Source organism: Muscardinus avellanarius (assembly GCF_963383645.1).
Source record: "Muscardinus avellanarius genome assembly, chromosome: 10".
Classification (NCBI taxonomy): Eukaryota; Metazoa; Chordata; class Mammalia; order Rodentia; family Gliridae; genus Muscardinus; species Muscardinus avellanarius.
This window is the reverse complement of record NC_137796.1, coordinates 54,134,428-54,146,058: the sequence shown is the minus strand read 5'-3', so window position 1 is coordinate 54,146,058 and position 11,631 is coordinate 54,134,428.

Here is an 11,631-nt window from a genome sequence, read left to right as displayed (position 1 = left end):
CCTTGGGGCACCACCCTTAACCGATGCCAAACTTTCCTCCGAAGTTTCTGGGCACCCACAGGGGAGGGGGCAGGGCTGGGCTGTCCCCAGCCCTCCCCCCCAGGCTCCAGGCTCCCCCGGATTTGGCACTGCCCCTGCCTGGCTCAGCAGGGCCCCTCCGTAGGCTCCGGTCCTCCAGGTCCTCCACCACCGCCTTCCCGGCTCCCTGGCCTCCTTCTCTCCCTCCCAGAAGTTGGGACAACCCTTTCCCCGCCCCTGGCTCCCCCTTTGCCTCCGCCCACTGGGGGCTGGGAACCCAGGGGGCCACCTGGACAGCCAGGGGTTAACTCTGAGAGGAGAGGACCAACCCTGTCTTAAAGGCGCCTTGGGAACAGGCTGGGAAGGGGAAGGGGGAAGGGGACCCTGGTGGCTGTGTCCCCGTCATGGGCCGGGAGGCTGTGTGTCTGTCAGGCTCTGGGCGATTGTCTCTCTGGGCTCTCTCTGCGTCTGGTAAACATTCCTCCAGAACTCCACTCCCCTCTCAGCCTGTGACGCCCCCTCTGCCTCCACCCCCAGCCCGGCCCCTGCCAGGCCTCCTCAGCCCTCCACTCCCCCTTGCACTTCTTGGACAAGGACACACAAGCGGGGCGGGCGCACGCTTGCGCGCGCGCACACACACACATACACACACACTCACATTGACACAGAGGCTGGGACAGGACAGGCAGAGACACGCTGCCAGCCCACGGACACTCTCAGACAAGCCGGGTCAGGAGCTTGCCTCCTGGGGAAACTTCAGAAATGCAAGTTCACTGCTGGGTGGGAATTCTCGAGACCCTGATGCTCAGACTCCCCCAGAGCGCACTTGGATGCAGAAGCTGGAGGCCAGCATATGTGTATTCTCGGGGCGTATGTGTGTGGGTACCCACAGAGCCAAGTTGGAGTCCCAGCTCTTCTGATAAGGGTGTGTGACTCTGGACAAGCAACTGGCTTCCTGTCCCTCGGTGTGCCCATCCATAAAATGGGTCTAAGAATGGAATCCAGGCAGCAGGCTGATGGGAGGATGATCTAGGTCAAAGTGCGTGCAGTCCCTCACACGTGGTGACAGCCGATGCCTGTAATTTTTGGCATCTGTCACAGTCTGTCTGCACTTGCACGTCTCTCTGTCTCTGCCCCTCTCTTCTCTCTCTCTCTCTCTCTCTCTCTCTCTCTCTCCCCCCCCCTCCCTCTCCCTCTCCCTCTCCCTCTCCCTCTCCCTCTCCCTCTCCCTCTCTCTGGCTGGACTGTGCATCTGGGTCTTTGGAGCTCTGGGGCTGAGTATTGGCTTCCACTGCTGGTCCATTTCTCCTGTGTCTCCATGTTGGGACACGGGGTGCTCCACATGCCTGGGAGTCTGTGTAGGAAGTGGCCTGACATCCCCTCTCTCTCTGCTCTTAGAAATCATGTGTGTGTGTGTGTGTGTGTGTGTGTGTGTGTGTGTGTGTGTGTAATCCACCAGGAACATTCTACCTCTAAGCTACACTTTGTCCTTTTTTACTTTTTGTTTTGAAACAGTGTCTCACTCGTTTGCTGAGAGTCTGGCTAGGTTGCCAAGGATGGCCTCAAATCTGAGATCCTTCTGTTTTAGCCTCCCAAGTACTGGGATTACAGGCGTGCACCACCACGCCCCGGCTGCTCTTGGCCATTTCTATTTGGGTCTTGGTGTCTCTGTGGCTTCCCACGGAATTCTGTTTCTTTGGCCTTCTGATGTCTCCTTCCCCTGCTCCGTTCTCTGCACCCCCTCCTCTCTTCCCTTACCTACACACTTGCTCCCTCCAACCCATCTCCCCTTCAGCAACAAGAGAAGTGTGTGTGTGTGTATGTGTGTTACTGGGGATTGAATGCAGAGGCTTCTACCTTTGAGCTATATCCCCAACCTGATTTTATTTTTTATTTGGAAACAGAGTCTCTCTTGGTTGATGCAAGATCCTACTTGCTGAGGCTGTCCTTGAACCTGCAGTCCTCCTGTCAGCCTCATAAGTATAGGGATTACAGGTATGTTCCACCACACCTGCCAGAGAAATGTTTCTGAGCCGGGTATGGTGGCGCACGCTTGTAATCTCAGTACTTGGGAGGCTGAGACAGGAGAATCGCATAGGTTCGAAGCCAGCCTCAGCTATTTAGCAAGGCTTTCAGCAACTTAGTGAGACCTTGTTTCCAAATAAAACATAAAAATTGGTCTGGAAGTGTAGCCCGAAGGTAAAAGGCCCTTGGGTTACATCTCCATACCATACACATAAAAAACAAACAAACAAACAAACAAACAAACAAACAAAAACAAGAGCCGGGCGTGGTGGCACACATTTGGGAGAGTGAGACAGGAGGATAGGAGTTCATGGATAGCCTCAGCTACTCATTGAGGTCCTTTGCAACTCAGTGAGGCCCTGTTTCAAAAAATAAAGAATAAAAAACAGGGCTGGGGGTGTAGCTTGGAGGCAGAATGGTCCTGGGTTCCATCCCCAGTACCGAGAGAGAGAGAGAGAGAGAGAGAGAGAGAGAGAGAGAGAGAGAGAGAGAGAGAGAGAGAGAGAGAGAGGTGTTTCTGAGATTTAAATTCCCCCCTGCTTAGCCATGGCTCCCCACTTTCCTTGGAATGAGTTCCTAGCTCCTCAGCTGGCTTCCCATGGCTCTTCCAGCCTCTCTGGGCTATCTCATTTGTGTCCTAATTCATTGATGGGCCCTGGCACTCATCCTTCCTGGACACTGCCTACCCTCAAGTCAGCTGCCAAGTTCTACAGAAGGTTCAATTTATTTGTTTTTATTTTATTGTTTTGGTGGTACCCAAGATGGAACCCAGGGGCATTCTACCTCCGAGCTAAACCCTCAGCTCCATTTTTTATTCTTTATTTTGAAACAGGCTCTCACTAAGTTGCAAAGGGCCTCACTAAGTAGCTGAGGCTGGCTGCGAACCTGCGAGCCTCCCAAGTACTGGGATTACAAGTGTGAGCCACCACGCAGGGTTCAGAAGATTCACTTTACAAACCTCTTTCTCACCTGCCCCTCATCTCTTCCTGCAGGGTCACTTTGGTCCAGCCCCACCCCTTCCCACCTGCACCCAGCTCTGGTCCCCTCCTCGGGCTGCTGACCCCTCCTCCTGCCTCTACTGTCTCCTACTCAGCAGTCAGAGGGGGGATGTTTTTCAACCAAATCAAATCCTTTCCCTCCCCTGCCCCATACTCCTTACAGAGGCCTCCTCATGTCCCCATCCCTGACCATCCTCCACCTTAGGCAGATTTTCTTTCTGACCCAAAGGACTGCCTCACAGGGGAGCAGCCTCCTGCAGTCCTTTGTCTCTCCCTCCTACACACCTCTCTGGCCCCCTCTCCATCATATCATTGTGTGGCCCCTCCCAGTCTAACCTAGGAGCTCATGTTGTTGACTCCCAACACCTCGTCCTTTTCTTGGGGCAACACTTTGCAAGGCTTGTCATTATAGATTTATTGGCACGATTATATAGCTCATGTCTGTCTCCTTCCGCTGGTGTCTGGGAGGGTGGGCTGGGTACATCTTCATGACTGCTGTATTCCCACTACCCTGTGAAAGTCCTCCCATACAGTGGGCAATTAATAACTGTGACTTCAGGGGGTACAAATATGTATAAATTCTGCCCCTTTGCTTAGATACATGGGGGGGGCGGTTCTACCACCTAAAGCTCCATGGATCCAGCTTTGTGGCCAACATGAAGCTGTGAACTCATTGATGCAAGCAACTACTCTGTGCCTACAGTCTGCCTCAAAACACACTTAAAAAGATGAGAAGGCACCCAGGCGTGGTGGCACACGCTTGTAATCCCTGCGCTTGGGAGGATCGCACAGGTTGGAAGCACAGGAGGATCGCACAGGTTGGAAGCCAGCCTCAGCTACTTAGTGAGGCTCTCAGCAACTTAGTGAGACCCTGTTTCCAAATAAATTATAAAATAGGCTGGGGGTATAGCCCAGAGGTAGAAAAGCCCCTGGGTTCCATCTGCAGTAACACACACACACACACACACACACACACACACACACACACACACACACAAGATAAGAAGGAACCAGGTGTGGTGGTGGAAGTACCTGCTGGGAGGTTAAGACAAGAGGATCATAGGTTCAAAGCCTACCTCCACAACTTAGTGAGACCCTTTTTTCAAATAAAAAATAAGTCTGTGGTGTAGCTCAGAGATAGAACTCCGCTCCCCATGTTCATTCCTCAGCACCAATTAAACAGATCTAAGATGAGTAGGGTGTGGTAGTGCACACTTGTAATCTCAGCACTCGGGAGGCTGAGACAGGAGGATCGCAGTTCACAGACAGCCTCAACTACTTAGCGAGGCCCTTCGCAACTCAGTGAGACCTGTTTCAAAAATAAAAAAGACTAAGAAGAGTGTGGTGGAGCATGCTTGTAATCCCAGCATTCGGGAGGCGGAGACAGGAGGATCATGGTTCACAGACAGCCTCAGCTACTTAGTGAGGCTCTTTGCAACTCAGTGAGACCCTGTTTAAAAAAAAAAAATAGGGCTGGGGGTGTAGCTTGGAAGTAGAATGTCCCTGGGTTCCATCTCCAGTGACACACACACACACACACACACACACACACAAAAAGAAGACTAAGATGAGAAGGAAGGCTAGAAATGGCCCTTGTGCAAAGGGCTGGGGCTTTTACACTGAGCACAAGTCTCTGTTCTCCTGGAGCTCCCCTTCCAAAGGGAAGAGAAACAACAGTTACAGAAATACTGATCAGGAGACGGGTGTGGTGGTGCACGTTTGTAATCCCAGTTCTTGGGAGGCTAAGAAAAGAAGATCACGAAGGTTCGAAGCCAGCCTCAGCTACTTAGTGAGGCTCTCAGCAACTTAGTGAGACCTGGTTTCCAAATAAAATTTAAGGCTGGGCGTGGTGACATACGCATTTGGGAGACTGAGACAGGAGGATCGTGATTTGAAGACAGCCTCAGCTACTTAGTGATGCCCTTTGCAACTCAGTGAGACCCTGTTTCAAAATAAAGAATAAAAAAATAGGGCTGGGGGTGTAGCTCGGGGGTAGAATGCTCCTGGGTTCCATCCCCAGGACCATTAAATAAATAAATAAATAGCCGGGCGTGGTGGCGCACGCTTGTAATCCCCGTGCTTGGGAGGCAGAGACAGGAGGATAGTGCAGGTTCGAAGCTAGCCCCGCGCGCTGGCTTAGGAGACCCTGTTTCCAAATAAAAATGCAAAAATAGGTCTGGGAGTGTAGCCCGGAGGTAGAAGGGCTTCCAGGAACCCCAGTACCACCAAAAATAAATAAATAAATAAATAAATAAATAAATAAATAAATAAGTCTGAGAGTGTATCCCAGAGGTAGAAACGCCCTGGGTTCCATTCTTACTACCACAAAGAAAATAAGAAAAAAAGAAAGAAAGAAAGAAAGAAAGAAAGAAAGAAAGAAAGAAAGAAAGAAAAATGAAATACTGACCAGGGAGGGAAGAGCAGGAGTGGAGGTGCTATGTCACAGAGGAGAACTAAGAAAGGCCCTTCGGAGGTCAGGACAGAGACCTGAAGGAATTAATAAGTGAACTGAGCCAGGAAGAGCCAGTGCAGAGTCCAGAAGTGGGCACCGGCTTGGCGTGGGCACTCTGGGGGCTGTTTGTGGCTGGAACGCATGGAGGCAGAGGTAAGGGGCAAGGAAGGCCTTGGCTTGGTGAACAATTTTGATCTTTATTCTGTGGAAAGAGAAACAGGAGAAGGAGAAACAGGGTTTGGTCTAGTTTGTTTGTTTGTGGTACTGGGGATTGAACCCAGGGTGTTATCTCTAAGCTACACCTCCAGTTCTGTTTTATTGTTTATTTTGAAACAGAGTCTCACTAAATTGTGGAGGGCCTCTTGTTGCTGAGGCTAGTCTTGAACCTGTGATCCTCCTGTATCAGCCTCTCAAGTACTGGGATTATAAGTGTGTGCTACCATACCCAGTTTTGGTCTAGTTTTAAAATTTATTTTGAGAAAGAGAAACAGGATTTTATTTATTTATTTAGGTACTAAGGATTGAACCCAGGAGCATTCTACCTCTGAGCTATACCCCCAGTCCTATTTATTTATTTATTTATTTATTTATTTATTTATTTTTGGTGGTACTGGGGTTCCTGGAAACCCTTCTACCTCCGGGCTACAATCCCAGACCTATTTTTTTTTTTTTTTTTGAAACAGGGTCTCTTAAGCCAGCGAGGCTGGCTTCGAACCTGTGCCACCTTCCTGTCTCCGCCTCCCAATCACGGGGATTACAAGTGCGCACCACCACACCCGGGTCTTTTTATTTTTTATTTTGCAACTGTGCCTCACCAAGTTGCCGAGGGTCTCTCTAAATTGCTGAGGCTGGCCTCAACTTCTTAAGTACTGGGATTATAGACATGAGCCACCATGCACTTCCATTTACTTATTTATTTATGATAGTCGGGATGAATCCTAGGAGCATTCTACCTCCAAGCTACACCCTCAGCCCTATTTTATTTTTTTATTTGGAAACAGACTCTAAGTTGCTCAGGATCTCACTAAGTAGCTGAGGCTGGCTGTGAAACTGCAAGCCTCCTGTCTCAGCCTCCCAAGTACTGGGATTACAATTGTGCACCACCAAACCCGGCTCTTATTTTATTTTTTATTTGGAAACAGGCTTTCACTAAATTGCTCAGTTTCTCACTAAGTTGCTGGGTTCCATCCCTAGACACTCCAAAATAAATAAATAAATAAATAAATAAATAAATAAATAAATAAAGTCTCACTTGATTTGCAAAGGGCCTCACTAAGTAGCCGAGGCTGTCCGCGAACCGCGATCCTCCTGTCTCAGCATCCCAAATGCTGGGATTACAAGCGTGCGCCACCATGCTCAATGATTATTCTTATTTTGAGAGACAGGGTCTCACTATATTCCAGCTGCCTCAGCCCCCTGAGTTTCTGGGATTTATAGGCATCATCCACTGTGCCCTGCTGTCAATGTCTCTTTCATTAAACAAGTTAATTTTCTGGTATTTCTAGCCAATTTCACATTTCCTTGCATGTGATATCTAGCTAGCTAGCTAGCTAGCTTTCTTTTCTTTTTTTGTGGTGCTGGGGATGGAACCCAAAGGCATTCTACCTCAGAGCTACATCCTGAGTCCATTTTATTTATTTTTATTTGTAAACAAAGTCTTACCAAGTTGCTCAGAGCCTCATGAAGTTGCTGAGGCTGATGTGTGATCCTCCTGTCTCCGCCTCCTAAGTACTCCGATTACAGGCATGTGCCACTACACTTGGCTTTGAATGTGACTTTGAGTACAAGGAATATTAAAGTTATTTTTCTCACTAAATTGATGACAATCTCACTAAGTTGCTGAGGCTGGCTTTGAACCTCTGATCCTCCTGTCTCAGCCCCCCCCCCCCAAGTACTGAGATAAAAGCCTGCTCAACTAAACTTGGCTCCTTAAATTTTTTTTAAAGGAAAAACCTTAAAGCTTATTCCTTTTAAAGTCACTTGAAATGCAAAAAATGGTAAATTTTTTATTTTTATTTTTCAGTGGTATTGGGGATTGAACCTAGGGGCATTCTACTGCCAATCTACACTATCAGCCCTATTTTTTTTTTATTATTTTGAAACAGATTCTCACTAAGTTGCAGAAAGCCTCACTAAGTAGCTGAGGCTGGCCAAGAACCTGAAATTCTCCTGTCTCAGCCTCCCAAGTACTGGAATTACAAGCATGCACCACCACGCCTGGCACCAGCCCTGTTTGTTTTTATTTTTATTTATTTTTGCGGGTATGGGGGTGGAACCCAGGGGCATTCAACCTCTGAGCTACACTCCTTGCCCTATTTTTTTATTCTTTATTTTGAAACAGGGTCTCATTGAGTTGCAAAGGGCCTTACTAAATAGCTGAGGTTGTCCGTGAACCGCGATCCTCCGGTCTCAACCTCCCGAATGCTGGGATTACAAGCTTGCGCCACCACGCCTGGCAAGCCCTGTTTAATTTTTATTTTAAAAGAGTCTCACTAAGTGGCAGAGGACCTCACTAAGTAGCTGAGGTTGTTCGAGAAGCTGCGATCCTCCTGTCTCAGCCTCCCAAGTACTGGGATTACAAACATGTGCCACCACGCCCAGTTTGCCAGCTTTGATTAAGACTTTAAAGTGGTAAGTCTTCAGGGAAGCCATGGTAGTAAGTGACAGGATCTCGTGTGTGTGTGTGTGTGTGTGTGTGTGTGTGTGTGTGTGTGTTGCTAGGAATTGAACCCAAGGGCATTCTACCTCCGAGCTACATTCCCAGTCCTTTTTTATTTTTTATTTGGAAATAGGGTCTCTTCAAGTTGCTAAGAGCCTTATGAATTGCTGAGGCTGACTTTGAACCTGTGATCCTCCTGTCTCATTCTCCCACGTACTCGTATTAGATGTGCACCACCACACCCTACTTCAGTCTCATCTTTTTTTTTTTTTTTTTTTGGTGGTACTGGGGTTTCCAGAAACCCTTCAACCTCCGGGCTACACTCCCAGACCTGTTTTTATATTTTTATTTGGAAACAGGGTCTCCTAAGCCAGCGAGGCTGGCTTCGAACCTGCGCGATCCTCCTGTCTCCGCCTCCCAAGCGCGGGGATTACAAGCGTGCGCCACCACGCCCGGCTTCAGTCTCATCTTTTAATTCTCTATTATATCACTGTTTTGGACTCCCTATATAGAACTTAAGTCAATAAAGTGATAACATGATGGAAAAAATTTAAAAAGGAAGTATTAGCTAATGGTACACACATTGAAGTTTCTAGAAAATGAACTGATGCTTGCAATTTACTTGAAGATACTTTAAAAAAAAAACACTGAGCTGGACATACAGGTAAAAATGTCACAAAAAATATGGCAAAAAGCCTATGGGAGAATCCAGGACATGGCACATGGGCATCTCTGCAGGATTCCCTCTACTATTTATTTATTTATTTATTTATTTATTTATTTATTTATTTATTTGCAGTACTGGGGATGGAACCCAGGGGCATTGAATCTCTGAGCTACACCCCCAGCCCTATTTTTTATTCTTTATTTTGAAACAGGTTCTCACTGAGTAGTGAAGGGCCTCGCTAAGTAGCTGAGGCTGTCCGTGCACTGCGATCCTCTGGTCTCAGCCTTCTGAATGCTGAGAGATTATAAGCATGTGCCACCACACCCGGCTTGCTTCTGCACTTTTTAATTTTTTTTTTTTTTTGGAAAGGTACTAGTGATTAAACCCAAAGGCATTCTATCTCTGAACTATACATCTTACCCATTTTAAAAAATATTTTATTTTGAAATAAGATCTCACTAAGTTGCTGAGGCTAGTCTCAAACCTGTGATCCTCCTATTTCAGCCTCCCAAGTACTGGGATCAAAGGCCTGAGCCAGAGCCAGCTACACATTTGTCATATTGAATGTTGGGGGGAAATGTTTTTAACTCTTGGGGATGCATGCTCAATTATTTTATGGAATTTGCCTTAAAATAAACTTTAAACAGCCAGGCATGGTAGCACATGCTTGTAACTCCAGTACTTGGGAGGCTGAGATAGAAGGATTAAAGGTTCCCAGCCAGCCTCAGATAGTGAGGCCCTCTGCCACTTAGTGAGACTGTTTCAAAATAAAGAATAAAATAGAGCTGGGGTTGTAGCTCAGAGGTAGAATGCCTCTGAGTTCCATCCCCAGTACTGAAATAAATAAATAAATAAATAAATAAATAAATAAATAAATAAAGCCAGGCATGGTGGCACATGCCTGTATTCCCAGTACTTGGGAGGCTGAGACAGAAGGATTGCAGGTTTGAAGCCAGACTCAGTTACTTAGTAAGACCCTGTTTCAAAATGAAAAATAAAATAGGGCTGGGGATGTAACTTGGGGTGGAATGCCCCTGTGTTCAGTTCCCAGCAAAATACACACACACACACACACACACACACACACACACACACACACACACACTTTAAGTGATTAAGTAGAGGATTGCAGTTCGCAGCTAGCCTCAGCTACTTAGTGACGCCCTTTGCAAATCAGCAAGACCCTGTTTCAAAATGAAGAATAAAAATTAGGGCTAGAGGTATAGCTCAGAGGTAGAATGCCCCTGGGTTCCATCCCCAGTACCACACACAAAAAAGTGATGTGAAATAAAAATAGCATTTTATTATTAGTAGTATTAGTATTAGTATTAATTAGTACTGGGGATGGAACCCAGGGGCCTTCTACCTCCCTACACTCTCAGACCTCAGACCTATTTTATATTTTTATTTGGAAACAGGGTCTCTGAAGCCAGCAGAGGTTATCTTATTTTTTACTTAATCTTTTTTTTTTTTTTTTTTGAAGGGGTCCTAGACATCAAAGCCAGACCTCTTTCTAAGCTCCACCTCCAATCTGAGTTGAAGGTTACTGAATGAGACCAGGTGATGGGCACTTGAGGATTTGTTATGCTTTTGCACATGTCTGCAAACTTCCTTATTAGATAATTTAAGAAATAAAAAAAAAAAGATGCCTTTGGTTTCCTTGTGAAGAGAAGGCAGAAGTTAAAGGTGGTGGGAGAGTGAACGTGAGCGCTAGTGACCGTGCGTATCTGCCATGGACCTTCAGGGCGTGGTGGTGCACACCTGCAATCCCAGTACTTAGGAGGCTGAGACAGGAGGATGATTCCAGGCCAGTGTCAGCAACGCAGCAAGACCCTGTTTCCAAATAGAGCAGGAGAGCAAGCGAGATGGAGAGTGGGTGAACAAAGGCTTGGGGTGGTAGAATGTCTGTGGATTCAATCTCCAATACCAAAAAAAAAACAACCCAAAAAATGTTTTGGAGAGCCTTCCGGGTTTGAGTGCTTTGGCTTTAGACTGTCCCTGGCTGAGCCCCCGAAAGGACAGACTCAGTCCAGCCCTTCCCTTTCCCTCCCCCCTCAGCTCCACATCTGGTAATGATGTCATAGCCGGGGTGGGCGGCGACCATGTTTTTCAGCTCCCGCCCGGCCTCAGGGGAGGGGCGGGCTCCCCCATTCCCACCCCTTACTCAGAGAGACTGTCACACAGGCACACCAGGTCCTGCCCTGGGCCAGACCAGGGACCAGAAACAAACTTTTATTACAAAATGGGGACCTTTAAGTCACTACGGCAAGTCTGGCCGCCTTCCTGACCCTGAGGGTTGGAACCTGGCTCCTACTTGGTCATCTAGCCCCTTCAGGGGTTCTTAGGACTTTGGTAAAAAGCAGGGTGTGTGTGTGTGTGTGTGTGTGTGTGTGTGTGTGTGTGTGTGTGTGTTATGGGAGCAAGGGCTGCTGGCAACATAGTTATATAAGCAAGGGTGGGGTTGGGGTATTCTTCCGGTCTGAGGGTCCTACTCTCTTCAAGGTCTGTGTGCACAATTGCAGGTCAGGAACCATTTTCATTTGTAAAAATTTGCCAAGAGTATCTTGTAGGGCGAAGTGGTGTTTGCCTATGATCCTAGTATTTGGGAGAATGAAACTGGAGGGTGACAGGTTCAAAATCACCCCAACAATATAGGGAGACCCTGCTTCAAAATAAAAATAATTTAAAAGGGCTGGGAGTATAGCTAGGAAACAATGTCCCTGGGCCTCGCTAAGCAGGTACTGGCCTCTAACTTGTGATCCTCTTGTCTCAGCCTAAGTACCGGGACTACAGGCAAGTGCTGCTGTGTCTG